Source organism: Sapajus apella, unplaced genomic scaffold (assembly GCF_009761245.1).
Source record: "Sapajus apella isolate SASKATOON/1434 unplaced genomic scaffold, GSC_monkey_1.0 scaffold94, whole genome shotgun sequence".
In the NCBI taxonomy this organism is placed as follows: Eukaryota; Metazoa; Chordata; class Mammalia; order Primates; family Cebidae; genus Sapajus; species Sapajus apella.
The window spans coordinates 247363-259136 of record NW_022437034.1 but is presented as its reverse complement, the minus strand read 5'-3'; the positions used below and the strand labels follow the sequence as shown (position 1 = coordinate 259136).

Here is an 11774-nt window from a genome sequence, read left to right as displayed (position 1 = left end):
AAAAAAAAAAGAAAAGTCCTGGCATTCAGGTCAGCTTCAAATCACTTCAAACCAGCTTCAAATACAGAAGACAGATTTGCTACCAATTTCTTCCTTATAGGTCATGACAAAATCTGACCAAATCAATAACATGCTCAGCTATATGACATGAACCAGGTTAATTCAGAAACTTGAGAAAGTCACCAGGTTTTGTAAGGTAAACCTTTACGGTAAAAGAGATTTATTCGACTAAAACCAGAAGCCTTGAAAGGTTAGCTAAGACCACACAGTGGAACTGACCTCATCCTACCTTCGTGAGTTCTGCAGGCAATAGCTTAGTAAGTGCTACTTAAGGCGAACCCAAAAGACTTGGTCCTAGCACCTGCTGATCACATTAAAACAAAATGACTGGGCTGGGCATGGTGGCTCACACATGTAATCACAGCACTTTAGGAGGCTGAGTTCGGGAGTTCGAGACCACCCTGGCCAACATGGTAAAACCCCATCTCTACTAAAAATACAAAAATTAGCCAAGTGTGATGGGCACATGTCTGTAATCCCAGCTACACAGGAGGCTGAGCAGAAGAATTGCTTGAGCACAGAAGATGGAGGTTGCAGTGAACTGAGATCACATTACTGTACTCCAGCCTGGACAACAGAGTGAGACTCGGCCCAAATTAAAAAAAAAAAAAAGACGCTGGGCATGCCGGCTCACGCCTGTAGTCCCAGAACTGTGGAGGTTGAGGCGGGTGGATCACATGAAGTCAAGAGTTTAAGACCAGCCTGGCTAACATGGTGAAACCCTGTTTCTACTAAAAATACAAAAAATTAGCCGGATGTGGTGGCACACACCTGTAATCCCAGCTACTCAGGAGATTGAGGCAGGAGAGTCGCTTAAACCTGGAAGGTGGAGGTTGCAGTGAGCAGAGATCGTACAATTGCACTCCAGCTTGGGAAACAAGAGTGAAACTCCATCTCAATTAAAAAAAAAATGACCAATAAAGTAACACAATTATGGAAAATTTACCAGTAGCCAACTATGGAGAAACAGAAGGGGTGGAATTGTAGGTACAGAGAAAATAGTATGCTTCTGCATAGTTGGGGATTTTTATTATTTTTGTTTTATTATTTTTGTTTTTCAACAGAGACAGTCTTGCTCTGTTGTCCAGGCTGGAGTGCAGTGGCACACAATCTCGGCTCACTGCAACCTCTGCCTCCTGGGTTCAAGCGATTCCCAGACGCTTGAACGTCTGGGACGACAGAGCAAGACTCTGTCTCAAAAAACACATAACTTTTAAAAAATCAAATGAAAACAAAAAACAAAAAGCCATTTAAAGTCTCTGGAAATTTTTCTATGGGCATATGCCAAACATTCAAAAAAATCTAATAAAACCTTTAAGAAATAGTGAGCGTCTTTGGCAACTGAAGCCATGCCTCACTCCCTCCCTCACATACCTCCCAACTCTAGCTCAGCTTAACAGAAATTCTACTCCATATGGAGTATGGTCAGAAAGTCAGGGCCAGGCTAGGCATGGTAGCTCACACCTGTAATCCCAGCAGTTTGGGAGGCTAAGGCAGAAGGACTGCTTGAGCCCAGGAGTTAGAGACCAGCCTGGGCAACATGGAGAAATCCTGCTGCTACAAAAAAATTAGCAAAAATTAGCTGGGTGTGGTGGCATACGCCTGTACGCCCAGCTACTTAACAGGCTGAGGTGGGAGGATCACCTGAGCCCAGGAGGTCAAGGCTATATTGAGTCATTATCTGAGCTGTAATAGAGTCACTGGACTCCAGCCTGGATGGCAGAATGAGACCCTGTCTCAGGGAAAAAAAAAAAAAAAAGTAAGGGCTGCTTCTCGCTCAGCCCCCAGTGTTTAACACATCTTACCAGGAGAAGCAAGACACCAGCATTTTCTTTTTTTGAGATGGAGTCTCGCTCTGTCACCTAAGTTGGAGTGCAATGGCACAATCTCAGCTCACTGCAACCTCTGCCTCCTGGGATCAAGTGATTCTCCTTCCTCAGCCTCCCTAGTAGCTGGGACTACAGACGCCCGCCACCACACCCAGCTAATTTTTGTATTTTTAGTAAAGACAGGATTTCTCCATGTTGGTCAGGCTGGTTTCAAACTCCTGACTTTGTGATCCGCCTGCCTTGGCCTCCCAAAGTGCTCAGATTACAGGCATGAGCCACAGCACCTGGCCCTTTTTTTTTTTTTTTTTGAGGCAGAGTCTTACTCTGTCACCCAGGCTGGAGTGCAATGGCATGATCTTGGCTCATTGCAACCTCTGCCTCCCTGGTTCAGGCAATTCTCCTGCCTCACCCCCCTGAGTAGCTGGGATTACAGGTGTGCACCACCATGCCTGGCTAATTTTTGTATTTTTAGTAGAGACGCAGGAGAGAAGAGAGACAGGGTTTCACCATGTTGGTCAGACTGGTCTCAAACTCCTGGCCATGTGATTCGTTTGCCTCAGCCTCCCAAACTGCTAGGATTATAGGCGTGAGCCACTGTACCTGGCTAATTTTTTGTATTTGTAATACAGATTAAGTTTCACCATGTTGGGCAGGCTGGTCTCCAACTCATGACCTCAGGTAATCCACCCATCTCGGCCTCCCACAGTGCTGGGATTACAGGCATGAACCATCACACCTGGCCGCCATCAGCATTTTCAATCCCCTCCAATTTCAAGCTGAAGAGCTAAATTCCTGGTGGGTGTGGCTGAGAGACTGGGGCTCCCTTCCACCACCCAACCCCTATTTACAGAACATAAGTTCTACCACAGGAGCAGCCCCAGCCACCTTCACCCTGCTCACTTATAGGGCATAGTCTCTACCCTGGGAAGGGCAGGCTAGGAAGACCAGAGGCTACCATCTTTCCCGGTGCCCAGAAGGGTGGCTTAGTTTGCTCAGGAGGAAAGGCTATAAGAAAAAAGCATTCCAAAGCACCCCAAAATAAATTGACTTTATTGGAAACTATGGGTGGGGAAGTTCAAGCCTAAGGACATTGCAGAAAACAACAGCTCCTCTTAAGAACAACCAGCTGGCCAGGTGTGGTGGCTCACGCCTGTAATGCCAGCATTTTGGGAGCCCAAGGCAGGCAGGTCACATGGCCAGGAGTTCAAGACAAGCCTGGCCAACATGGTGAAACCCTATCTCTACTAAAAATACAATAATTAGCTGGGTGTGGTGGCAGGTACCTATAATCCCAGCTACTCAGGAGGCTGAAGCAGGAGAATCACTTGAACCTGGGAGGCAGAGGTCGCCGTGAGCTGAGATCATGCCATTGCACTCCAGCCTGGGCAACAAGAGCAAAACTCCATCTCAAAAAAAAAAAAAAAAAAATGAGCTAAACTGTAGGTCAGCTAGTTCACCAGAGACAACCAGAAAAACAGATAGCTAAGAAGAACCCAGGCCAGCCATGGTGGCTCACGCCTATAATCCCAGCACTTTGGGAGGATGAACCAGGCAGATCACCGGGGGTCAGGAATTTGAGACCAGCCTGACCAACATGGTAAACCCCGTCTCTATTAAAAATACAAAAATTAGCCCGGCATGGTAGCGCCGAGATGGAGTCTCGTTGTGTTACCCAGGCTGGAGTGCAGTGATGCGATCTCAACTCACTGCAACCTCCCAGGCCAGGTGTGGTGGCTCATGCCTGTAATCCCAGCACTTCTTATTATGCCACACTCATTAGATTCAGCTAATTACCAAATGATGATTCATGCAGTTTTCAACAATGTTCTGGGACAAAATTGTGCTGCAGTCTGATTCGGCTAAGCTCTTGCAGGGGGAGATTTTTAGTTCAGTCTTTGAGGTTTGTTCTGACCCCACAAGGGTTCTTCTTCTTTTTTTTTTTTTTTTTTTTTGGCACAGAGTTTTGCTCTTGTTGCCCAGGCTGGAGTGCCATGGCAGGATCTCGGCTTACCGCAACCTCCGCCTCCCAGGTTCAGGTGATTCTCCTGCCTCAGCCTCCTGAGTAGCTGGGATTACAGGTGCCCACCAGAACACCTGGCTAACTTTTTGTTACTCAGGAGGCTGAGGCAGGAATGTCTCTTGAGCCCAGGAGTGGAGGCTGCAGTGAGTTATGATTGCGACACTGCACTACAGCCTGAGTGATAGATCAAGACCCTGTCTTGGAGGGAAAAGAAAAGACAAAAAATCTTGAAAGCAGTAAGAGAAAAACTTAACACATACAGGGGCATCACAATAAGATTAACAGCTGACTTCTCATCAGAAACAATGGAGGTCAGAAGGTGGTGAGATGACATTTAAAGTGATGTCTCTCTGATCGAAGATACTTCATGGGTATAGTCCAGATAATAAGGTGAATATTAAAAACCCAACACTGCTCTAGTTAAAAGATTTTAAAGTTTAATGCAGTTTTTTTTGATATATAATGGATGTATATATGTGTATATATATGTGTGTGTGTATATATACAACTTTATATATATATATATATATATAACTATATTTATATGGTTTTGTTAGTTTTTAAGACAGTCTCACTCTGTTGCCTAGGCTGGAGTACAGTGGTGCAATCTCAGTTCACTGCAACCTCTGCCTCCTGGGTTCAAGCAATTCTTCTGCCTGAGTCTCCCAAGTAATGGGATTACAGGTGCACACCGTGCCCAGCTAACTTTTGTTTTGTTTTGTTTTTTTGAGACTGAGTCTTGCTCTGTCACCCTGAGATTGCAGTGGCACAATCTCAGCTTACTGCAACCTCCGCCTCCCCAGTTCAAGCAATTCTCCTGCCTCAGCCTCCTAAGTAGCTGGGATTACAGGCACCCACCACCATGCCCCATTAATTTTTGTATTTTTAGTAGAGATGGAGTTTCACCATCTTGGCCAGGCTGCTCTCAAACTCCTGACCTCATGATCCACCCACCTTGGACTTCCAGAATGCTGGAATTACAGGTGTGAGCCACCGCGCCTGGCCATAACTTTTATATTTTTAATAGAGACAGGGTTTCACCATGTTGGCTAGTCTGGTCTTGAACTCTTGACCTCAAGTGATCTGCCGGCCCTGGCCTCCCAAAGTGCTGGGATTACAGGTGTGAGCCACTGCACCCAGCAAATAGATGTACATATTTTGGGGGTACATATGGTAATCTGGTACATTCATATAGTGCATAAAGACCATATCAGGGTAATTAGGATATCTTCACCCTAAATATAAGTTTAATGATTTTTTTACTACCACAATCAGATGATAATTATATTAGAAAGTGAATTAAAACACAGTTAAGTTTACTCATGGAACATCTCAACTTCCTAGAATGTCCCTCTTTCTCCACTCTTTTTTTCCTTTTTTGAGGGGGTAGGGGGGATAGTGCCACTCTGTAGCCCCGGCTGGAGTGCAGTGACACAATCATTGCAATCTTGACCTCCCAGGTTCAAGCAATCCTCTCACCTCAGCCTCCTGAGTATCTGGAATCATAGTTGTACACATCACACCTGGCTAATTATTGTATTGTTTGTGGAGACACGGTTTCCCTATGTTGCCCAGGCTGGTCTCAAACTAAGTGATCCTCCCATCTCAGCTTCCCAAAGTATTGGAATTATAGGCATGAGCCACTGCACCTGGCCTCAATCTTGTTTTTTGTGTGTTTGTTTGCTTTTTGTTGGTTTTTTTATTTTTGTTTTTTCCTTCAGACAGGGTCTCGCTCTATAACCCAGGCTAGAGTGTAATGGCTCAATCTCGACTCACTGCAGCCTTGACCTCCTGGGCTCAAGCAATCCTCCCTCCTCAGCCTCCCAAGTAGCTAGCACTACAGCTGAAAGCCACCATGCCCAGCTAACTTTTCTATTTTTTGTAGAGACAGGATTTCACCACATTGCCCATGCTGGTCTTAAACTCCTGAGCTCATGTAATCCCCCAACCTTGGCCTTCCAAAGAGCTGAGATTACAGGCATGAGCCACTATGCCTGGCCAAATGTTTAAATGTATCTCTGAATCAACTTGTGCACTACCACAATGACCACCACAATAATATACATGCCACACTTTGGGAAATATTGCCCTAATCGCTTGTGTGGGATGAAAGTGTGTAAATGAAAATAGAAGGCGCTGTCTTTGCAAAGTGCCCTGGTTTGAGAACCCGGCTTTCTTCTGAAAAGGATGTCTTCAACTTTTTTTTTCTGAGATGGAGTCTTGCTCTGTCGCCAGGCTGGAGTGCAGTGGTATGATCTCGGCTCACTGCAACATCTGCCTCCCAGGTTCAAGCGATTCTCATGCCCCAGCCTTCCGAGTAGTTGGGACTACAGGCATGCAGTACCACACCCAGCTAATTTTTGTATTTTTAGTAGAGACGGGGTTTCACCATGTTGGCCAGGCTAGTCTCAATCTTCTGACCTCATGATCCACCCTCCTTGGCCTCCCAAAGTGCTAGGATTACAGACGTGAGCCACCGCACCCAGCCCAGGGTGTCTTCAACTTTTATGAACTTTGTACTAAAGGCACATCAAGTAACCACTAAGCTCTATAGCACTTTAAGTTAGAACAGTTTAAAGCGTGAGGGAGGGGAGCTCTTTGTATTACCAAGGCTTTCAACCAGGAAACATAACTATGGGCAACTACAGGGCTAGAGAAATAAGCTTCAGTTTATAAACAAAAAAACATGCTGTGCACAGTGGCTCATTGCTTTCCAGGTACTGGCCATCTTACATGACCCACAATTGCCATTTAAAGGGCACACCGTATCTTTCTTAGGGTTGTGAAGAGTCAGATGAGGGAAAGTTTAGGAGAAAAGGATTTGGACAAACGCTGTGATCAAAAATAAACAGAAACTGCTCCTTGCAGGTAATTTTTCAACCTATATTCCAACAGAAATCAAAATCTAGAACAGGGATGAAAGGACAATCATGAGAGGAATTTGAGTAACATATCTCATCCTGTAAGCTTCTGCCCTTACTAGATTTCTGTGTACAAGTGCTTGGCCCAATCAGATTGGAGAGGCCTTGCATACGTGAAGGCCGGGCAGGAGGTGCCTCGCCAGCATGATCCCGAGATGAATCTCTCTGGTTGAGGGCTTCTTCCACAGCTGCCAGAGACTGAAATTCCCTCTGTCACATGGCCAGAAATCACACAATTGTCCATTTTTCAAAGCATAATTTTTATCCAGTATAAATTAAAAATAATATTGACAATTCCATATTATTAGGAAATGGTAATTTATAAGTTAAATAATAGGAAGGGGTCAGGAATTACTGGCCTAAGAGAATCATTCAGTGATTCAGTGGGTTGAGAACAGTGTATCACAGCATGGAACACATCCACACCACAGACTGTAGCTGAAGTCCAGAGACAGGAAGGAGCTGGCCAGTTAGGGGAGAAGTTAGGACTAGAATCCAGGTCTCATGGACACACAGGGCCAATAATGCCTGCTTGAAACTGAAAAAGCAAAGCCTAGGCTACAAGAATATAGTCCTAATTAAGAAGAAAGTTTTTCTGTGTCTAATACCATGGTGATTTTTCAGCATATGAAATCAAGATGGCTGAAGGACATGCTCCAGAGTGACAGAATGGGGCCTCCAGGACAGACTGAGATGCCAGACATGGGTCCCATGCCTGGCTTGGCACTCTATGAGGTCCACATAATAATTAACTGCTAACGTTGCCAGGCACAGTGGCTCATGCCTGTAATTCCAACACTTGGGGCCCAACGCAGCAGGACTGCTTGAGCTCAGGAGTTTCAGACCAGCCCTGGGAAACACGGCAAGAACACAACTCTACAGAAAAATGTTTAAAAAATCAGCCAGGCATGGTAGCACGAGCGTGTAGTCCTACTACTTGGGAGGCTGAGGCAGGAGAATTGCTGGAGCCTGAGAATTCCAGCCTGGGTGAGAGAGTGGGACTGTCTCAAAAAACAAAACAAAACAAACTGCTGACATTTACTGATAGCTCCCTGTGTGCTGGGCCCTCTTCTAAGTGCTTTATATGCATTGTTTCATTTAATCCTTGCAACCACACTATGAAATTGGTAGTATTATCATCTCTGTTTCACAGATGGGGAAGCAGAGGCATGGAGAGTTAAGCGAATTGCCCAGTATCTCATTGTTAGTAGCTATGATGGGATTTCAAGCCAGGCAGTACAGTTACAGAGCTGGTGCTCTAAGCACTGATATTTATTGGGCACTGTGTTCTGAAGGCTCTCCTCCCACTTCTTAAATATCTAACCTGACCAGTGGCATCGCAGGTCCAAGCAGTGGCATGGAAAGCCTACGCAAAGGCTGGGTGGAAAGTGAAAGGTCTTGCAGGCCACCAGGCTGGATCCTCAGTGCCCTTGTGCCTCTGGAGAATTTAAATGAGTCTACTGAAGTTTCCATTTTCTTGGCTTTTTCAAGCACCTGCATTGCTTATTCCTTGGTATCTAGAAGGCATTTTGTCTCACAAAAGGTGTTCAAAGACTCAGAAACTCAAAGATCAAAATGTACATTTGTAACAGAATTAGAAACAAAGATTTACTAGAGAGATATACTGCTGCCACAGCTCAGGAGACCCAATATTGATTGCTAAGATGTGAATTCTCCCTAAATTGATCTATAGATTAACATAACCCTTTTCTTTTTAATTGGAACACTTCATGAATTTGTGTGTCATCCTTGCACAGGGTAATCTTCTCTGTATCATTTGAATTTTAGTATATGTGCTGCCAAAGCAAGCACTAACACACCCTAAAAAAAATCTAAGCAGGATTTTTTTTTAGAAATGGACAAGCTAATTCTAAAGTTTACATGGAAAAACCAAAGGACCAATAATAACCAAATAAAAAGAAACAAAGTTGAAGGACTTAGAATATCTGATTTCTATACAGTAATGAAGACACTGTAGTACTGGTGAAAGCATAGGCATATCGATCAAGAAAAAAGAACAGTCTAGAAATAGACCCACACATGTGGTCAAATGATATTTGACAAAAAGTCAAAGTTATCCAATGGAAAAAGGCCACTCTTTTCAACAAGGGAGTTACTGAAGAACTGTACATCCATACACAAAAAATAATCAGCCTCAGGCTGTAATCCCAGCACTTTGGGAGGCTGGGGAAGGTAGATCAACTGAGGTCAGGAGTTTGAGACCAGCCTGGCCAACATGGTGAAACCCCATCCCTACGAAAAATACAAAAAAAATTAGCCAGATGTGGTGGCACAAGCCTGTAATCCCAGCTATTCAGGAGGGTGAGGCAAGAGAATTGCTTGAATTCAGGAGGCAGAAGTTGCAGTGAGCTGAGATCACACCACTCCACTCCAGCCTGGGTGACAGAACTAGACTCTATCTCAAATAATAATAATAACAATAATAATCTCAATCCATAACTTGTACCCCATACAAAAATTAACATGAAGTGCATCACAGATCTAAATGTTAAATCTCAAAGTAGGACCAGGCACAGTGGCTCACGCCTGTAATCCCAGCACTCTGGGAGGCCGAGGTGGGAGGATCGCTTGAGCCCAGGAGATGGAGACCAGCCCAGGAAACGTGACAAAATCCTGTCTCTACTAAAAATACAAAAATTAGCCTGGTATGGCAGTGCAACACCTGTAGTCCCAGCTACTTGGGGGTGCTGAGGCAGGAGGATCACCTGAGCCTTCGGAGGTTGAGGCTGCAGTGAGCTATGGTTGTACCACTGCACTCTGGCCTGGGTGACAGAGCGAGACTCTGTCTTGGGAAAAAAAAAAAAAAAAAAAAAGATTAAAATGTTTATTCTTCAAAAGACACTGGTAAGAAATTAAAAAGACAAGACGGCCAGGCACTGTGGCTCACGACTATAATCCCAGCACTGTGGGAGGCTGAGGCGAGTGGATTACTTGAGGTCAGGTGTTTGAGACCAGCCTGGCCAACATGTCAAAACCCAGTCTCTATTAAAAATACAAAACTTTGCTGTGCATGGTGGTACGCACCTGTAGTCTCAGCTACTCAGGAAGCTGAGGTGGGAGAATCACTTGAACTCAGGAAGTGGAGGTTGCAGTGACCCAAGATGAAACCACTGCACTCCAGCCTGGGCAACAGAACGAGACTCCATCTAAAAATAAATAAATAAATAAATAAATATTTAAAAATAAAAAGATGGCCAGGTGCAGTGGCTCATGCCTGTAATCCCAGCACTTTGGGAGGCTAAGGCGGGAGGATCACAAGGTCAGGAGTTCCAGACCAGCCTGGCCAACATGGCGAAACCCTGTCTCTACTAAAAATACAAAAATTAGTTGGGCGTGGTGGCGCATGCCTGTAATCCCAGTCACTTGGGAGGCTGAGGCAGGAGAATGGCTTGAACCAGGGAGTCGGAGGTTGCAGTGAGCTGAGACTGCACCACTGCACTCCAGCCTGGCGACAAAGCAAGACTCCATCTCAAAATTTAAAAAAAAGTAAAAAGAAAAATAAAAAGACAAACCATAGTCTGGGAGAAAACATTTGCAAAACACATATCTGATAAAGGACTTATATCTAAAATATATGAAGAATTCCTACAATAAGGCAAAAAACTTTTTGCACGGGCAAAATATTTTGACAGATACTTATTAAAGAAGATACAGGCTGGGCATGGTGGCTCATGCCTATAATCCCAGTGCTGTGGGAAGCTGAGGCCAGTGGATCACCCATGGTCAGGAGTTCAAGACCATCCTGGCCAACATGGTGAAACCCCATCTCTACTAAAAATACAAAAATTAGCTGGGTGTGGTAGCAGGCACCTGTAATCCCAGCTACTCAGGATGCTGAGGCAGGAAGACTGCTTGAACCCAGGAGGCGGTGGTTGCAGTGCGTCAAGATCACACCATTGCACTCTAGCCTGGGCAACAAGGGTAACACTCCATCTAAAAAACAACAACAAAAAAAATCCAGAAATGGCAAATAAGCCTACATGAAAAGATGCTCAACTCACTAGTCATTAGGGAAATACAAATTAACGTCACAATGAACTACTATTAACCAACAATTAGTCCGGTCAAAAATAATAGGCTGGGCGCGATGGCTCACACCCATAATCCCAGCACTTTGGGAAGCCAAGTAGGGTGGATCACCTGAAGTCAGGAGTTCAAGACCAGCCTGGCCAACATGGGGAAACTCTGTCTCCACTAAATTAGCCAGGTGTGGTGGTGGGCACCTGTAATCCCAGCTACTTGGGAGGCTGAGGCAGAGAACTGCTTGAACCTGGGGCAGAGAACTGCTTGAACCTGGGAGACAGAGGTTGCAGTGAACCAAGGTCATGCCATTGTACTCCAGCCTGGGCAACAAGAGCGAAACTCTGTCTCCAGACAATCAATCAATCAATAACAAAAATAATAACATACTGACAATATCGAATGCTGGACTGGAATTCTCATACATTGATGGCACAAATACAAAGTGGTATAATCGTTTCGAAAAGCAGCCCTCTAATTCACACCTGCGTACTTACCCAAAAGAAATGAAAACATGTCCACAGACCTGTCAATGAATGTTGTTATAGTTCTATTCATAATCACCAAAATTTCAGTCAGGTACAGTGGTTCACACCTATAATCCCAGCACTTTGGGAGGCCAAGGTGGGAGGATTGCTTGAGAGCGAGTTCGAAACCAGCCTGAGCAACATAGTGAGACCCCATCACTACCAAAAATAAATAGCTGGGTATGGTGGCCCATGCCTACAGTCCCAGCTACTAGGGAGGCTGGGGTGGGAGGATGGCTTGAGTCCAGGAATTTGAGGTTACAGTGAGCTATGATTGCACCACTGCACTCCAGCATGGGTGACAGAGCAAGACTCTGTTTGAAAAAATAAAAATAAAAATATAAAATATAAAAATCTAATTTTTTTTTTTTTTTTT

At 44.7% G+C, this 11774-nt stretch overlaps 1 protein-coding gene and 1 pseudogene across 1 annotated transcript in view; both read right to left on the bottom strand.

Moving 5' to 3' along the window:
- The window catches only part of STOX1 (storkhead box 1), a 58609-nt gene that overhangs the window by 36063 nt on the left and 10772 nt on the right, over positions 1-11774 (bottom strand). The window lies entirely within an intron of this gene.
- On the bottom strand, positions 8543-8642 carry LOC116535452 (annotated as a pseudogene).